Source organism: Ascaphus truei, chromosome 3 (genome assembly GCF_040206685.1).
Source record: "Ascaphus truei isolate aAscTru1 chromosome 3, aAscTru1.hap1, whole genome shotgun sequence".
NCBI classification, from domain to species: domain Eukaryota; kingdom Metazoa; phylum Chordata; class Amphibia; order Anura; family Ascaphidae; genus Ascaphus; species Ascaphus truei.
The window spans coordinates 188506267-188526531 of record NC_134485.1 but is presented as its reverse complement, the minus strand read 5'-3'; positions in this window follow the sequence as shown (position 1 = coordinate 188526531).

The following is a 20265-nucleotide window of genomic DNA, read 5'->3' as shown; positions in this document are numbered from 1 at the left end:
TCCCTGTCCTCCTCAATGCAAAGCCATAGACAATTTACAGTATATCATCAACTCTATCTCAAGGGAGTTTTCACATGTCTTAAAAAAACAGCACAAATCCAGGATACAAAAATACTATTGATTTCAGGATATGAACAACCTTGTAGCCAAAGTGCTGCTAAACAAAGTCTCCTGGATGTCATTTCCTGTCACGTGTTTCTAATGCAGGTTGCTTTTACATGTGGACACAGCATGTGCTGGAGAGAGGAGACTTATAGTTGCATGGGCAAAGGTAAATACAATATTTTACTAAAGAAGGGGGTAATTGTCCAGAAGCATGTATACTGTATCCTACTGTTTACATAAACTAATACTAATTGGTGTGAATATTGTAGAGCAGTGGGTCAAGGTGGACTTTGGTTTTCTAACAGCCACTTATTTCCTCTTTATGCAGATGCAGCCACGAGAATCTGAACACTTGCCTGGGAAAATCTGGGACAATCTCCCAGTAATGCTTTAACATTTCTGTAACATTTCTGCAGACAGACTAATGGCCCATCGGATTAACACAGTGGGGGTCCCTGGCAGTCCCATTCAAACCCCCGCTGTGTTAATCCGATGGGCCATTAGTCTGTCTGCAGAAATATCACAATAATGTTGCAGCATTACTGGGAGATTGTCCCAGATTTTCCAAGGCAAGTGTTCGGATACTCATGGCTGCATCTGTACACTTGTTTGTTGCACTTCTACAATAATGCCACCAGTTAGTAGGGTGGAGCTGGCAGTTTATCTGGTAAAATCTCTATTGATTATTTTTTTATGTTATATTTGTTATTCTTTGACCATTACTTTCATGGTAATTGTTTAAAATATCGTGCATTGCTATTTTATTCTTTCTGCTGGTGGTGTTTGTACAAGGTTCACTGTTACCTTTTGGGGGCATGTGGTGTGATAGTCTGCACTAACTCTACTTACAAATCATAATCATAATCAAATCACTAATATTCTGTTTTACAAAAGGATATGTTCTGTTTTCTTGGGGAACAGACGTCTGCTACATATGGGTGTGTTAAAATTGTAATCCTAGGCACTCCATTTTTTTTATTTCATTGCTTACAGATTCAGCAACATCAGGATATTTAGAAAAGTTAAAAAGAAAGAAGGTGCAAAACCCAAAAGACGGAGAATTGCTGAAACTCCAAAAACAGGGCATTCAAATAGGTATGACGGGTACAAAAAAAATGATAATTTATTGTTCAAAAACAGATAATAAACATGTCCATTTTTTAAAATCTGTTTTTGAACAATAAATTATCATTTTTTTTGTACCCGTCATACCTATTTGAGTGCCCTGTGTTTGGAGCCCATGTTATATCCCAAGTCACCAGCAACTTGGGCTGCTGCAGCAGAGAGAGAACAGTACGCATCAGTTTTGATTAATTAGTTCATCCTGGGACTTCAAAATCAAATAATAAAAAAATGTATGTATTTAAGTTATTGGCTGCACCTGTTATGTTTTTCAGGTGAAAATGTATCTTAAGATAAAATATGATGTATTATTGGGCTTTTGTAAAAAGGATTGTCTCACTTTGAAATATGTAGATATTGCAAACCCTGACCCATAAAGCTTACAATCTCATTTGTTCGCCTGTGGTATAGGGAGAAGTGCAAGTCGCACATGGTCACAATGTGCTTATAATGAGGGTTATAAACCAGACTCTCCACTTTATAACCCAGTGCCTATATTACAACCTGACTGCTTTGTTCATTTGCTGTGATATAATAGCCCTGTACAAATCCTTTTACTAGTAGCACGAGAGCTCAGATGTTTATTTAGAAATTCAGTCAATGCCATTTGTATTGGAAAGAAATAATTAAAATGATTTAAAAAAAATAAACTTTTTAATAAGTTTATTTAAAGAGGTGATCTCCCCTCATTTACGTATTTTAATAAAGCAGGCCACTTTCTCAAACACAAGTCTTACATTTTGAAGCGTTTAAACCAGTTGACGGTTCTACAAAAAAAAAAAAAACCTTGATTATGATCACTTGTAACACTTTTAGGCTGCGTCCCCGCTGGCGCTGACCGCGCTCATGCTTGAGAGCGGTGACGTCACCAGCTCACCAAGCATGAGCGCCGGGTGTCCTGGCTATTTCGAAATTTAAATTTTTTTGTTTACTCAAGCGCCAAGCTTGAGTGAGGGCGCGCGCACACCGCGTGAGTGGGGACTTACACATATAGATTTATGTAAGTAAAAGCGGCAAGCACAGCACGCTCAGCACTAGCGGGGACGCAGCCTTACATTCCACCCGAAGTGTAATGCACAATATTTGAGGAATAGACTGTGTTTCAATCTAAGTCCTACGATGTATCAAGTGTCCATTTTCTTCTATCCCTTATTACCTCCAGCACCCACCCTCAATCCAAAAAAACGTGTGTGTGCCTAACACACGCATTTTAAGTGAAACTTCTTTGTGTTTTGTCATAGAAATTGTATTTGTGATGGTGATGTTTTTAATTAAAAATCAAACACGGTGACGTCACAGCCGATGGTCTGCTAGTGAGAGAGCTCCTGGCGCCCTCACAGATAAAGCTATTAGAATAAGCTTTTCCCCCACCCCAAACCCCCCGAATTTAGACTCCAGACCAACCCCTAACACTGCTGAGATGACAGGGAAATCTCAAAAGAAAAATCAGTACCCGGTAACCAAGTTTTTCCCCCCGGCACAGCGCCTGGCTGGTATCAGCCCTGATGGGCAAGATGGCGCCGAGGGAGATCCGGAGCACGAGGCGCCAAGCGGCCGACAGAGCCCGGCTGATGAGGACCCCCCCGTTCTAAATAAAGAATTTTTTGACGCTCTCGTCACCAAAATGAGAAGAGGGGTCCAAGAAGACACCGAAAAAGCCCTCCAGACCATACGCGCCGAAATAGGAGCGCTAACGGAGCGAACAGAAGACTTAGAGAGCAAAGTGGAGGGAATATCAAACGAGCAAGCTGAGACCCACGAGGAAGTCCTGAGATGCGGGGATGCGGTCCGCGACTTACAGAACAAATTAGAGGATCTTGAAAACAGGGAAAGAAGTCAGAATATCCGCCTTAAAAACATCCCTGAGGACATCACACATGAGGAACTACAACCTTACCTCCGCAGGCTCTTCCTACAGCTTGTCCCCGACTTATCAGACCATGATTTACACACTGACCGAGCTCACAGAGCCCTAGGCCCAAAGTCAGCAGACCCCAACCGTCACAGAGATGTGGTGCTTAGAATGCACGCTTACTCTGCAAAGGAGCGCATCATGATGGCCGCCAGGGATCTGCGTTCAGTATCAATGGACGGCGTACAGATCCAACTATTTAATGATCTCTCCCAACTAACTATCAACAAGAGAAACGCGATGCGCCCACTCACCACCTACCTCAGAGACCAAGGGGTTAAATACCGCTGGGGGTTCCCCTTCAAATTGGTGGTGCTCCGCAATGGCCGCCATTATACAGTATCCACACCTGAGGACTCAAAGGACTTCCTAAAAGCTCTAGGGATCCCACTCCCCCCACCGAAGAACAAACGCCCCCCCACAGAGGCAGCTCCAGAGACGGCCCCCCAAGAAACCCCCCGAGCATCGGAGAGACTGGCTAGTCAACGGCCTCGGTGAACCAAGATGTCCCTGCTGCCTAGTGGGACTCAAGAACTCGCAAGTCTCCCTCACAGACACACCACACAGATCTAGAGGCCCTGGAGGATTGAAGCAGGCGCCTGCCGCCAAAATCCCCCAAGATGTGAAAGGCACCGTAGACCCTACAGGCCCTGACACAGCTACTTGCAAACCACCACCCCCCCCCCCCCCCACACCCTCCCCTCCCCCCCCCACACCCTCCCCCCCCCCCCACACCCTCCCCCCCACCCCACTCTCCCCTCTCCCGTACATCCCCCCCCCCCCCTCCACTCACCTCTTTGCAGCTGCTCCCACAGAGTTCCAGGCACCGGCGGAAGACTCCAGTACCTGCGCCTCCCTGCAAGTCCACCAGAGGTCGCCCTCTCGCGATCTCTATGAGCAAGACAACAGCACGGGCCCCAGCGAGAGGAGGCCCGACCCCCGTGACCGGAGAACCAGGGACGCCTCTAACAGACCTCTCCTTCCAGAGACTCTTGCCGGACCCCCCCCCCCTCTCTCCCCCTCCCCTCCCCTCTCTCCCCCTCCCCACTACGGTCCCTCTCCTTCACCCCCCCCCCCCCCGCTTGTTAACCAGAGTAACCAACCTACTCACCCCTGTGTTCCCGCCCGAGGCCGCAGGAACCAAGGGACAACGCCCGCTAGGATCCGAGCTCCAGGGACGGGGATCAGCATCCGCGCTACTCCGTATTCTCGTTCTCCACGCCCTCGCGAGATGAGAACCCGCCACTAACCCCCAACCAGAGGAGATCCAGCTCCGAGGCCAGAGACCCAGGGACTCTCTGAACAAACTCAAGCACCCAAAGACTGCTGCGGGTGACCCCCGCCCCCCCCCCCACTCACAACAAGCAGGTTGTATGAACGAACGTTGGCAACCCCCCCCCCCCCCCTTTTTTTTTTTTTTTTCTCTCTCTCTTTCCTCTCCCCCCGGTAGCAAAGAGAAATGTAACCCATTACTTCCTAAGCAAAACCATGCTAGCATTGTATAAGTCGCTCAGGCCTAGTTAAGGCACAATGTTATACTCTAAGCATGGCCCAGAGATAAGAGGGAGCTCCCCTTAGGAGTGTCCCCCCAAATAATGAAGGATGTTGTAAATAAAATGCACCCCTCCTCCCCCTTCCCCCCCCCTCTCCCCCCCCCAGCTTCCCCCCCCCCACCCTCCCCACCCCCTCTCCCCTCCTTCCCCTCCCCCTCTCCCTCCCTTCCCCTCCCCCCCCACCTCTACTCCCCTCCTCTCCCCCCCCCTCCCCTCCTCTCCCCCCCCTCCCCCCTCCCCTCCCCATGCTGGATGTGTTTGACCAACCTGTCTCACTCCGTGTTGAGACATACTCCAATATTGACTGTATAAAGGACACCCACAAGCGGTATGCGATATCATGACTGGGGAAAAGATCTCCCCCAGAAGGCAATGTTTCAATTTTATGCTGATGATGTAAATATTGTGCTCCCCCCCTCTTATTCCCCCCCCCTCATTTCCCCCCCCCCTTCTCCCTCCCCCCCCCACCCCTCCCAACCTCCTCCCCCTCATCCCCCCACCTACCCCCACCCCTCCCTCCCCCCCCCCCCTCATCCCTCCACCTACCCTCATCCCTTCCCTCTCCCCCCAGAGCTAAGATATTAGATCTGACCAAGCTGTTTTACTCTGTAGGAATATATACGCCAATACTGAATGTATAGAAAATGATCATAAAGTTTAGGTGAAGATTCACTCTAGGGAAAAGTACTCCCCCCGAGAGTAATATGTAAACCACAGGTGGACGATGTATATGTCGAGTTCCCCCCCCTCCCCTCCCTCCCCTCCCCCTCTCCCCATCTCCCCCCCTCCCCCTCTCCCCCCCCCTCCTCCCTCTCCTATCCCTCCCCCCTCCCCCCCCACCACCTCCCCCTCCCCCCCCTCCAAATTCCCCCCCCTCCCCCTCCCCACCCCCCCCACCCCCTCCCCCTCCCCCCCCTCCAAATCCCCCCCCCTCCCCCTCCCCACCCCCCCTCCAAATTCCCCCCCCTCCCCCTCCCCACCCCCCCTCCCCCCCAGCCCCCCTCCCCCCTTCTCCCCCCCCTCCCCCCCACCCCCTCTCCCCTCCCCCTCACCCCCCCTCTCTCCTCCCCCCCTCTCTCTCCTCCCCCCCCTCTCTCTCCTCCCCCCCTCTCTCTCCTCCTCCCCCCCACCCCCCCCACCCCCTACCCCCCCTCTCCCCCCCCCACCCCCTACCCCCCCTCTCCCCCCCCCACCCCCTACCCCCCCTCACCCCCTACCCCCCCTCTCCCCCCCCACCCCCTACCCCCCCTCACCCCCTACCCCCCCTCTCCCCCCCCACCCCCTACTCCCCCTCACCCCCTACCCCCCCCTCTCCCCCCCCCACCCCCTACCCCCCCTCACCCCCTACCCCCCCCTCTCCCCCCCCACCCCCTACCCCCCCTCACCCCCTACCCCCCCTCACCCCCTACCCCCCCTCATCCCCCCACCTACCCTCACCCCTCTCCTCTCAGCCCCAGGGCGAAGCTACTATGTCTGACCAACCTGTCTCAATATGTATGAATATAAGTGCCAATACTGATTGTATAGACAATGACTATAAAGTTTAGGCGGAGATTCAATCTAGGAAAAGTACTTCCCCCGAGAGCAATGTGTAAACCTCATGCGGACTACGTATATGTTAAGTTCCCCCCCCCTCCCCACCCCCTCCCCCCCCCCCTCTCTGCCCGCAACCTAGTGAGGGCGCCGGACCCGACTTCCTGGCTCCGATCTGTGAGTGACGCCCCGAAAGTTCTCCCAGGGGTCTTTTGTACCCCCCCCCCCCCTTGACACCAGAATGTCAAGAGGAATCTTTTTCGGGCTCCAGGACAGCCCACCTTCTTTCTTGCCCTATTGTGTCGCCCCCCCCCCCCCCCATTCCCCTCTTACTCCACCCTTCCCCCCCCTCCCCTACCCACCACCTACCTATGGCACAACAGAAACCCCCCCCCGCATACTCACAACAAGGCCCAAGCCGACCCTGACATGGGAATACCTCAGGGACAAGGGTTTAACCCCGAGACCCCCCCTTCCCCATTAATGGCGTCAATAAAGATCATATCCCTGAATGTTAAGGGACTTAACTCAACACGCAAACGCAAACTAGCCCTCCAAGAATTTAAAAAAACCAAAGGAGATATAATATGTATCCAAGAAACCCATTTCAACACTGCTGACCCTCCTAACACATTTAAGCATACATATCCCCAAGCATTCTTTGCATCCTCCCCCAACAAAAAAAGAGGGGTGGCTATTCTGATTAAAAACAACACCCCATTTGCCCTTACACAGGTAACCAAAGACCCAGAGGGACGATATATACTCCTCAAAGGCACACTGTCAGGCTCCCCCATAGCCATTCTCAACATCTACGCCCCGAACGCAAACCAGAACCAATTCCTCCAGAACCTTCTTAGTACCCTTGACCACTCGACGCTTTCCTCCCTCCTCCTCGTCGGTGACGCAAATATGGTCCTTGACCCGGACCAAGATAGATCAGGGCAGACAGCGACCCCATACTCTAGCCAACTGCAGAAAAAGGCCCAAAAGTTCCAGAACACTATCAGAGAGTATTCGCTGACAGACATTTGGCGGACCCAGCATGTGGGCCAGAGGGACTATTCCTTCTACTCAACCCCCCATCAGTCTTACTCGCGGATCGATTACTTTCTGGGCACCAACAATGTACTCCAGGCATCCTCCCATTCCGACATAGGCCCAATAACCTGGTCTGACCATGCCCCTATCATACTCACCCTCTCTCTACCCTTCGTCAAAACAACAGTATATTCCTGGAAACTCAGTGACTCGCTTCTCAACGACCCACAAGTGATCAAGACAATTAAACAAAAACTGCACACCTTTTTCCAGTTAAACAAAGGCTCGGTCCCGGCAGCAGCAATGCTCTGGGAAGCCCACAAAGCCACTATAAGAGGGGAACTCATATCGCTAGCCTCCTATAGGAAAAAAAATAAAACAGAAAGCCCAGAAAGAACTAACCGAAAAAATCATAAAGCTAGAGCAACTGCATAAACAATCCCAATCGAGAAAGGTGTTTAGAACCCTTGAGAAAGCGAGATCCGACCTAAAAATACTCCAACTTGACGAGGTACTGCTGCGGCACAGTTTATTCGAGCATTTGCCCGTTCTGTGCCGCAGCAGTAGCCTGGCGCGCGCCCGAGTGTGACGGGCGCACGCCGAAGCAGCGGAAGAGCGCCCTCCGATCGGGGCGCTCTCCCTACCGCTGCCGGGTCCGCCGGGTCCCCCGGAACCCCCTGCCGCTGTCCCGCGATCGCGGGACACCAGGGCTCCCTCGGGGAGCCCCTGGACACGCGTGCAGCGGGCGCACGCTCCCGATGACGCGTGACCGCGCGTCTATGACGCGCGGCACGCCGAGGGGCGGCCACTAGCAAGCCGGGAGATTTCCCGGCTTGCGGTACCGACCACACTTCAATAAAGTGTGTCGGTAGTGTAGAGAGAGCCCTGAAATGGACCAAACAGCGGTTCTATGATAGGGGTAACAAAGCGGACAAACTTTTGGCCTCAAAACTAAGAGGCATTAAGACAAAGACCCAGATAACAAAAATCAAAACCAAAAGTGGTCAAATCTCATATAATGAGAAAGATATTGCCCGGGAATTTTCAGAGTTCTATACCGACCTCTACAACCTCCACCCCATCAATCAGTCAGACCCCAATGATGAGAGCACCACCGACTATCTAACCCAATGCAACCTCCCCTCCCTCTCACAAGAAGAACTTGAGTTCTTAAACCAGAGCATAACCCAAGAAGAGCTAGATAGAGCAATATCCTCACCCAAATTAGCAAAGACCCCAGGACCGGATGGCTTTACCAACGGTTACTATAAAAAATTAGCAAAATCCCTGTCCCCCTACCTCCTAGAAATGTTTAACTCATTTCTCCAAGGAGAACAAATCCCAGGCACTATGTCGGCAGCCAACTTGGCTATCATACATAAAGAGGGCAGGGACCCACTTAAATGTGGCAGCTACCGCCCCATTTCCCTACTGAATACTGACCTCAAGCTTTTCAGCAAAATTCTAGCAAACAGACTGAACCCTATTCTCCCGAGACTAATTCATATAGACCAGGTGGGATTTGTGTCAGGAAGACAGGCCTCTGACAACACCCGCAAAATTATTGACATTATAGACCACGTGCACCTCAAAAAGTCCCAGGCCTTGATACTCAGCCTCGACGCGGAGAAGGCCTTTGACCGGATCAAATGGTCTTTCCTTGACCAGACAATGCGCCAGTTCGGCTTCTCAGGCCCGTTCCTAGAAGGAGTCCGAGCCCTCTATACCAACCCCACGGCCATATTAAAACTCCCGGGTGGCCGATCCAATCCAATAAAAATCCACAACGGTACTAGACAAGGTTGCCCCCTCTCCCCTTTACTTTTCGCCCTGTCTATAGAACCCCTAGCCGCCAGAATTAGAACAGACCCATCCGTAAAGGGAATCCTAGTCGGAGACAGGGAGTATAAAATATCCCTGTTTGGCGACGACATCATCCTTACCCTATCAGACCCCCTCACTTCCCTCCCCAACCTAGAAAAACTGTTAGACCAATTTGGCCACCTCTCAGACTACAAAGTCAACACAGACAAATCAGAGGCTCTCAATATATTACTGCCGAACCCCGTATGGACATCCCTACAAAAGAAATTTAAGTATAGATGGAATAGTTCCCATATTAAGTATTTAGGGGTCAAAATAGTGAGCTCATATAGCTCATTATATCAAACCAACTACCCTCCCCTTTTCCGTCAGATCTTAAGAGATCTCGAGACCTGGCAGACCCACCAAATATCATGGTTTGGCAGGATAATATCCGCCAAAATGAATATCCTCCCCCGCCTGCTATATTATTTTCAAACCCTCCCTGTCCCCGTCCCATTAGCAGATTTAAGGAATATTCAGTCCCATATACTGCGCTTCATCTGGCAACAACGGAGAGCCAGGGTCCCACGGTCGGTACTCTTGGCGTCGAGGACGAGAGGGGGTCTGGGGGCGCCGGACGTGGTCCGATACTATCGGGCAGCACAACTGAGACAGGCGGTGGTTTGGAACAACCCCCCGGCCTCCAATTGTTGGTTGGAAATAGAGACATTCCACGCGTCCCCGACCCCCCTCTCAGCCCTGCTTTGGACTCACGTCCACAAGGGAAGGAGGCCCACGAGACTCAGCCTTGGAGCAATGAGATGCACGTGGTCGACATGGTTGAAAACCAAAGGGAAATATGGCCTAGCTTCAACCCCCTCTCAATTGACCCCTCTATTCGGGAACCCGGATTTCCCGCCCGGTTGTTCCCGACCCCAATTCAGCCAATTTCAAGGCCTAAACATCAGAGTGGTTGCGGACTTGCTGGAAGGCGATGAGGTCATGCCCCTCCGAGAACTGAGAATCAAACTAACGTCCCCTGATCTTCCTATATTCCAATACCTACAGATTCGCCATTTTTTGAGAACTCTATCCCCTAGCTTAAAATTCCCGTCGTGCACCAGATTTGAGAACCTCTGCCTCAGAGGCGAGTACCAAAGAGGCCTCATCTCTGGGATATATAAAACACTAGAGGCGGCCCAACACCCAAGTCGTTCCCAACTATCCACCCCTCCTTCGTCATCCCCCCTCTTTTTCACCACTGAAAACTGGAAAAGGGACTATTGTGTGTCATCAACCTCCCCCAAACATTGTACATGTATCAAGCTGTATTCCTGTGTTGAGTCGCTCATAAATGTATGTAACATGTACCAATCTGCTGTCCGACACCAATAAAGGAAAAATATTTAAAAAAAAAAAAAAAAAATCAAAACACAATTTCAGTGCCAAAATGCTAAGAAGTTTGACTTAGAATGCGTGTGCACAGCCCCCCCCCCCCCCCCGTTTTACCTATTTGCACTTCTATATGTATAGTAACTGTGAATTCCTTGTGTGTGTGTCTCTGTGTAATATGAGATGTGTGTGCAGTGTCTGTGCTTGCGCGCGGCTCTGGCAGCCACTGCGTAGGCGTGCCTTGCTGGCGCCTACTGCGCAGGTGCGCCGAGCCCTGGAGGCCTCCGCATGCGTGTCAAGCTGCCAGCACTGACGGCCTATTCTGCCAGCAGTGACGTCACTTCCGGGAGTGCACTTCCATCACCATGCCGGAGATTTACTCCAAGGGAAATTTTCATTTGGTAGGTGCCAGCATAGAAGTTTCACTTCAAAAACAACAGCAAAGGGTGATGATCTTTATTATAATATGTAAGCATTGCCTTATCCAGACATCGCAAGACTGATAAACACATTTTAGGGAGATCTGAGGGGGTTAGGAGGGGACCTATTAATATCCCATACATATGCATTGGGAAGAGGGGACTTTTATCACGGAAAAATGAAAAATATGGTTCAGCATGTTCTTTCGACTAAACATAAGGAGGAAGTGTTAACTGGTAAAGGCAACATTTTGGCGCATCTTCTTCAGGTATAGTATCGGTTGTTACACTGCACTTGACTTTGAAGTACTTTTGCGAATCCACCGGTCTGTGCGCAGGGGAGAGCCTTTACCAATGTACCTTAGGATCTACCTTCAGCAGTTATGGGGGGGCTCCTACTTTCTCTCATTTCTGGCACCACCATACCATAGATTATTACTATATGTAAAATGTAAAAAGAGAGTGTGCACCTTGGTTTGCAATTTTTTTTTCCTAGATATCTTTATACAGTACGAGAGAGACATGAAATGTGCTCATACAGTAGAGGCAACGTTTATTCTAACATTTGCTGTAAACTAGCCGGGTTACATTCTGGGTATGTGCTGGGTATGTGCTGGGTATGTTCTGGGCTAGTTTGAGGCACGTTTAAGGCATTTCTGCATTGACTAACGACCCATAGGATTAACACAGCAGGGATCCCTAGCAGTCCAATTCAGTTTGAATGGGACTGCCAGGGACCCCCGCTGTTAATCTGATAGGCCATTAATCAATGCAGAAATGCTGGGGCTAGTGTAAGGAAAGTTTAAGGCATGTATTCAGAATGTACCTGGGTGTTTCCTGGGTCTTTTGGGGAATTGCCACTGGTTTTTGTTAGAATAAGAGTTGCCTCTACTGTAAGTCGTGCATGCGTACTGTATGTACAGATGTAGCCAGACTTGTTTTCTCCGCTGCTTGGAAAAGCTGTGAGAATGAGACTGCGGCGTCCCCCAGCAGTGGGGATCTGGTAGAGAAGCATGGACCCCCTGCTACTGCCCGCTGCTTTTGCTATTCACTGAGCCGTGGCACTTTTTTTTTTTTGCTGTGGTTCCAGGGAGGCTAAGTCTGACTACATCTGTATAGATGTGTTTTGCATGAGATTGATCCGCCAGATAAAATAATACATGACATTACAGTACAGAATATCAAGAGCGTTTCTATAGGACTTAGTGGCAGTAATAATAATAATAATGATTATTATTATTATTATCATCATTTATGTATAACGTGCCAACATATTACATAGCTCAGAACTATAGGGACGGAGCAAGGAAAACAGTAAAATAACAAACTGTCACATACATTGTAACATTAGGGTAAGGAGGGTCCTACCCCAAGGAGCTATAATCTATAAAGCAAGGGAAAGTGGAAACATAGGATTCAGGGGGATGAGAAGCTTGCTATGTTTCGGATTGTAACAGTGCAGCTCTAACATCAGCAAGAGGCTGACACCCTTTTAATGCCCTTTGGCTGCCGCCTTTTGTGCGACTCGCATGTTCTCATCTCAAGGAGAGTCCTGAGGTAAAATGATAGCAGCTGAACAGCAGACAGACACGCACGGGGGTGGGGTTGGAAGATGATGAACCCAGGCTTTTGAAGCTGCGACTGTCTTTTCTTGATGACGTTAACTCTGCCCATGCTGGCTTAGTGGACAGGAGCAGTGAAGGGGAAGCATGATGGGGAGACTTGTGTGTTCTCATCTCCGTGTTGATGTGGAATATCCCACCATGACACATTAAACAGGACAATGAAGCCTATTACTGATGCAGCCACGAGTATCCGAACACTTGCCTGGGAAAATCTGGGGCAATACCCCAGTAATGCTGTGACATTTCTGCCGACAGGCTAATGGCCCATCGGATTAACACAGCGGGGGTCCCTGGCAGTCGCATTCAAACTGAATGAGACTGCCGGGGACCCCCGCTGTGTTAATCCGATGGGCCATTAGTCTGTTTGCAGAAATGTCACAGAAATGTTGCAGCATTACTGGGAAATTGCCCCAGATTTTCCCAGGCAAGTGTTCGGATACTCGTTGCTGCATCTGTACATCTGCATGCTACCACTCAATGAGCATGAAAGTGATTGTAGAATATTAGATGTAAAGGATAGAGAACCAGCTTCTTATATGGCAGATAGTGAATAATATGTTAAGGACACCGGGGATGGGCAACATCCGATTTGACAGGTGTTTAGCCAAAGAATGATAAACATAGCTACCTTACTGGCAGGTGTTGTGTGAATGCAAACACAATACAAAGTACTGGGACCATTATAGATAATGAAAGCATGTAATGTAGCGTACATAAACCATTTGTGTTCATTTAAAGGAGATGGAACCCAGAGTGCAATATGATATTGTAGCCCTTTGTTCCAGGGTTATTGAAAAAAATAAGCAGCAGTTCAGTGTGCTTGTTGGAGTCTGAGGTGTGTTGAGTCACTGACGCCTGCAATCCTGCTGACTGGTACAAAGAATTGTTTATAATCAATTTGGTTTCCCCCTGCATTTCAACTTAGCCGCATGATCTCACCTGTGCTTCTGTCGCTCCAAAATATCCACCCCGTTGCTTAGCTTGGCATTTGAACTGCCCCATCGGGTTTCTTAAGTGAGTTGCACTCTAGTGGTTTAGTTTGTTTTGACCCATTCATTGCCAGGTGGGCCTGCAATACATTGCAGCTTATTTATAATCTTATGAATGTTTGCTATATGGCAGTATGGAAACAACGAATAGATATTCTTTTACTAAAATAAGTGAGGTGACATGTTCGGCAGAAATCCTATTAATTTTGGGCTGAAAGCTAATTTTCAATAATATATTTATGGCACCTCCTAGCTATATTTGTAACCTTGCCATCTGCATAACATTCTGTTATTTAAACTGAACAAGTAGTTCTATATGTACAGTACTTTGTAGGAAGATTCAAAAGAATTGTTAACCCCTTCAGTGCCGGTACAACCCTCATTAATGTAAAACCCCTGCAGCACAGAAAGGTTCATTGTTCTTGTTTTATTACTTCACTTTTAAAGCTTTACACTCTGCTGCCCCTCCTTATATCTCATCCCTAATTTCTCGCTATGCACCATCCCGACTCTTGCGTTCTGCTCAAGGATGTCTTCTCTCTACCCCCTTTGTATCTAAAGCCCTCTCCCGCCTTTAACCTTTCTCACTGACTGCCCCACACCTCTGGAATGCCCATCCCCTCAATACCCGACTAGCACCCTCTCTATCCACCTTTAAGACCCACCTTAAGACACACTTGCTTAAAGAAGCATATGAGTAGCTCCGTGGCTAATACTATACATGACACATAAAGCTTGGCCCCCTGCAGACACACTTACCAGAATGCCCTCCTACTGTCTTTGTAAGTTCTCCCACCAATTAGATTGTACGCTCTTAGGAGCAGGGACTCCTCTTCTACAATGTTACTTTTATGGCTGAAGCACTTATTCCCATGACCTGTTATTTATATCATTTGTTATTTATATGATTGTCACGTAATTAAAAAAAAAAAAAAAACAACGGAGTCTATATATCTCTGCACAAAACAGGAAGTGGATTGCTAAATTAATGGTAAGAAAGGAAATCTGGTCCTTCATCTCTTTAGTGTCACTGTCAAGCTATTCTACTTTCGGGGAGTGTGCATAGAATGCGATTGGAAGAGATAAGCTACGTACATACTGTATTATAGCGTGATGTGTCATTCTGCATTTTCTATAACTTTTTTAATCAAATTTTTGCAATGATTATTATAGGTTCGATTTATTCTGCTACTTTGATGATTTTGCTCACCCCTAGCTCAGTCTTTGCTTCTCTCCGCCTTTAAAAGTACACTTCAGCCTTCTCAAAAGTTTCCACACTCCAATTCTGCTTCAGGTCTCTGCAGTATTCGCCTTCGTCTCCTAATGTCTGTGCTGTGTGTTTTGTGTGTGCTGTGCACCCTTTGCGCACTGCCTCCTTTCTACTCCTCTTGGCACTACTGCTCTCATGTATGACGTTCTTTTTTTTGTTTAGATTAATGTGAACTGTGATTGTATACGCAAATGTTCTTTTAGTTCATACAGTACCCGTAACAGTGTTTGCCAACCAGGCAACTGTACAAACCAAAGTTTATGAATGTCTCTCTGCTATATCATCCTGGATGGCCCTCCGCCGCCTTAAACTCAACATGGCTAAAACAGAGCTCCTCATACTTCCTCCCAAACCTGGCCCTACTACCTCCTTCCACATTACTGTTGGAACTACAATCATTCACCCAGTAGCCCAAGCACGCTGCCTAGGTGTCACACTTGACTCCTCTCTCACATTCGCCCCTCACATTCAAAACATTTCTAAAACTTGTCGCTTTTTCCTCCGCAATATAACAAAGATACGCCATTTCCTCTGTTGCTCGACTGCTAAAACTCTGACTCAGGCCCTCATTCTCTCCCGTCTTGATTACTGTAACCTCCTGCTGTCCGGCCTTCCTGCCTCTCACCTGTCTCCCCTACAATCTATCGTAAACGCTGCTGCCAGAATCACTCTACTCTTTCCTAGATCTGTCTCTGCATCTCCCCTCATGAAAACCCTCTCCTGGCTTCTGATCAAATCCCGCATCTCACATTCCATTCTTCTCCTCACTTTTAAAGCTTTACACTCTTCTGCCCCTCCTTACATCTCATCCCTAATTTCTCGTTATGCACCATCCAGACTCTTGCGTTCTTCTCAAGGATGTCTTCTTTCTACCCCCTTTGTATCTAAAGCCCTCTCCCGCCTTAAACCTTTCTCACTTTCTGCACCACACCTCTGGAATGCCCTTCCCCTCAGTACCCGACTAGCACCCTCTCTATCCACCTTTAAGACCCACCTTAAGACACACTTGCTTAAAGAAGCATATGAATAGCACTGTGGATATTCTGAACACGATACATAAAGCTTGGCCCCCTGCAGACGCACTTACCAGAACTCCCTCCTACTGTCTCTGTACGTTCTACCTACCAATTAGACTGTAAGCTCCTCGGGGCAGGGACTCCTCTTCCGAAATGTTACTTTTATGTCTAAAGCACGTATTCCCATGATCTGTTATTTATATTATCTGTTATTTATTTGATTACCCCATGTATTACTACTGTGAAGCGCTATGTACATTAATGGCGCTATATAAATAAAGACATACAATACAATACAATACAATACAGGTCCTTCTGCATCTTCAAGTTCGTTTAGAAACATGTGGATCAGTCACTAATTACTATACAACTTCACATCAATCACATATATTTTGTATCCTTCATGCCATAAACCTAAGGCAGTTATTTTTACAATACAGCATTTAGATCAGTGATCAGGTGTCCTCATATCCAAGTTAATTCTATCTATGGTGTAGATGTGTTATACTTGCATGTATGTAGGTGTAGATATATATGTATGTGTGTGTGTGTGTGTGTGTATACTGTATATATATATATATCTCTCTATGTCTCTAAATGTTTAAGTGTGGTGGTTCTCCAAATTATTAACACTGAAGTGGTTTGCGATATGGACAAGTTATGTAATGTCCGGTTGAGATTGTAAATTAAAAGGTAATTCTAATTTTTTGCATCACAGACTATGCTGATGGATAGCATTTCTAATAACCCGAGAATAGTTAACTAATTTAAGAGTCAAAAGTTGATCTTAAGAGATGGGGTTGAGCCGGATCTCTCGGTGTGTTGGCAGTGATGTTGAGTGCTTTCCGGTTCTGTGTTTTGCCTTTTTTAATGCAGAATCATTTTTAAAAGTTCAGCAGTGCTACTCTCCCGAAATTGGACTTCTGACCAGTGTGCACACACCACGCACGCCCCTCTGGCATTGAGAGGGTTTGAAAGTTCAAGATACACAATAGCTTAGGATTTGCAGGCTCTCTGTGGGACTTTTAAACATTGCCGGCTTTCTCTTTTCCTGTTTCCAGACAGTTTCATGGTTCACAAAGTTGAAAAAGTCGATTTACATGATCGTATTTTATTGTAACTGGTCTCCATTGAATTTCTTGCTACAGCTGTAAAGTGCTGGAGGCTTGTAACCCCACCTCATGTTACAGCTACGATAGCATTATACTAGCTGCGTTGTGGCATGCAGCCAGATGGCTGTGTGCCATTACATATTATTCTAATTTCTTTTTTTTATATAAAATGCTTACTTCATAGGCAGTGCATTCATAAAAAAGCAAGGTTTAGATTATTCTGCTTTGTGGTAGGGGAACTGTTCCATGATATCTGTCAACGTAATTCAGTTTTGGACGAAGATTTGATCTAGTTATGTTGTTCTAACTGCTATCACTTTACTTCCCTATAAATTAACTAAGAGCAGATCATGAATAGTGGGTTCCCAAAGCAAATTAACAGTGACTAACGCACTATTCACAAGATGACATGGACCATACGGATATTGGTACAGAAAAATCCAGCAGAGCTTCTACATTGCTATTTGCTGTATATACTACAATATACTGGGTCTGAAAATAACATCACACAAGACATTTACAATGCAAACATGGGGGACTAGATAAAGTTCATGTGATATATTGTGCTGTTGCCCCCTTCTTTCCATGAGTAACACGAGTAACTCCTGCTGCATTGTTTCTTCTTTGTTCCTCTGTATTATCTCCATATGTCTGTGCATCTGTGGTTCCTCTGTCACCTCTTACCAGCTCTGCCTTTGACCCTCATTGTTGTGCTGTTTTTCCATTAATGTTTGTGTTCCTATAAACATGGGTATGTTACTATGTGCCCCTGCTCTATATAGACATCACAGGTATCTATCTATTTATTTATACGCACACTGAACTAACATCCCAGAAATTGAAATGATTACAAGCACTAGAAAAAAAACCTTCATCATGGTGTCACGAAAAACACTGTGCAACCTTCAAATACATACAGCCTTTGTGACATAAAGGCAGCGGGAGGAGTGTTGCTAGACAACCGGGTCTGCTGACATATATTATTTTCACACACATGCACTGCACACACACCATGTACTGTACTGTGCATTTTCACACACTCATATAAACAGACAAATATATACAGATGGCCCTCGGTTACTTGACAGAATTCGTTCCGCAAAACGTTAGATTGCGAATCCAATGTTAATTTGCAGCAGCGAACGGCAGATAATCCATTTCCGACATCGGATAATGCATTCTGACGTATTGGATAATTCGTTCGACGAATAACGGGACGACGGATAGCGAGGGCCACCTGTATTTGGCTTTTTGAGTGTATCATCCCTTAAAGTCATGTCACATCCTTTTGAACTAATTTGACCTATCACATGGTACAGCAACCAATGGGATTGTCTTCAATCCCATTGGCTGTAATACCATGTGATATAGCCATGTGGCTTTAAGGATGTGACGTACCTCCCTTGGAGATTATATCCCATCCTTAAAAAAAAAAAAAGAGGCGGGCACATGATCGTCCAATCGGATTGGAGCTGTACCATCTGACCATAAAATGTGACATCACAGGCCATATATAAGGCCTGTACATCTAATTTTACCTTAAGAAGCCGACAAAACAACATCCTGTTGTGGATTTACCATGGGGCCTTGGCATCACAGATGAAGAAAGAAGATTAAAGCAAAGAAGAAAATAATGACAGATTAAGAAAGAAGACGGTGATAAAAGACATTTTTTTTAACCTGATGCTGGTCTTCAAGGTGGATGGCGTTGGATTGCGGGTGATGACGTCGCGGTACGAGAGCTTGCAGATACAAGGGGATTCAGAGGGTGAAGACTTCTAAAGGTAAGAGAAATATTGAATGTATGTAAATGTCTTTTTTCAGGTTTTTTCATTGTATTTATTTTTATGTTTGTTATTGCACATTGACTGATAATGTATAAATCTGTGCCCCTTTGGGTACAGATAAATACAGTGACAGCCAATGCATTTTTTGGCAAATGCTGGTTTGAACTGATAGAAAAAATTACAATTTGTTTTTATTGTTTGGATTCAATTGTTTGGAATTTGGATGGCTTGTTTTTAGTACATTTTAGAATTGGTTAGCGTTTTAAATTAATTATTTGTTTTGCTGGCTACTGGTTTAAATTAATTAATTGTTTTGTTGGTTAGTGCTTTGTATGTATTAAATTAATTGGTTGGCTAATGCTTTTATTTATTTAATTGGTTGGCTAGTGCTTTTATTTCTTGAATTGGGGTGTTTAGGTGCTTGCGTATATCTTTTATTATTGTGTATTTTTGGCCTTCATACTTTTTTATTAGGGCGACCATTGACTGCTATAGTGGCTTATCATGCCCATATTATATGGGTATGATGTACCACTATGCCAAGCAATGGGTAGAGGGTGGGTATAGTGGTCCCGGGGCGGGTATTTAGGCATCCCGGGTGGGTAGTGGGGGAGGGTGGGATAACCCCTTAATTACTATAGCGGTAATTAACCGCTACGGTGATTATGGGGTTAGGGGCCATTAGATTGTATTTTTTCTTGTATTCTTTCTGGCAACGGAGGACATGGACCTGGAGTATGCTGATGAGGATGCCCTTCATGATGACAGGTGTAAGTAGAAAGTTTTATTTACTTTATTTATGCTGGCTGGCTAATGTTTTATTTTATAATGGGCATATGAGCTATTATCCATATCTGTATAATATTTTTTTTACCCATTACTGTACTTTATGTGTTGGGGGTGGGGGGAGGTGTATTTATTTAAAACTATTGCACATTTTTTTTTGCCTCAGGATTGGTACCGTAGGCCAGCTGGGACCTCCGAGGGCCCCCAGACACCCGCGGGGACCACCTGAGGACTCCTGGACACCCGCGGGGACCACTTGAGGACACCCGTGACCTCTGGTATCAATCATGTGGGGGTAGAGGAGGTGGGTATTATTGTTTATTGTGGGTAGCGGGCGTGGGTGGAGGGGGTATTTCGTCCTTGGTTGGTAGCGGCAGGGGTTAACCCCTTCATTGCCTTAGCAGTTAGCCGCTAAGATAATGACGTTGCCTGTAAATGCATTTTTATTGCATGAGATTCATGCCGGGGGTCTCTGGTGCAGATATTAATAGATATCAGCTCCGTAGACTCCCGGCATCAATCCAACACAGAAAAAAAGCATTTTTTTCCTCTAAGTTTTGTCTCGCCGCCTCACAGCAGCGTCTCACCAGCAAAAGTTGGCGTGAGGATTTTGGGAGAAACTCGCCATTCTACAGCCGCGACAGGCCTCGATAACCTAATCGCAGCTACTAGAATTGTTCAAGTTTCATAACCTGCCGATAAGTGGCTTATCGCGAGTGTCTTTTTTTGACGGCTGAACAATTTGACGATTCATTCCTTTATCACCCACTTATCGAGGCTTACAGAATCGCAGTAGG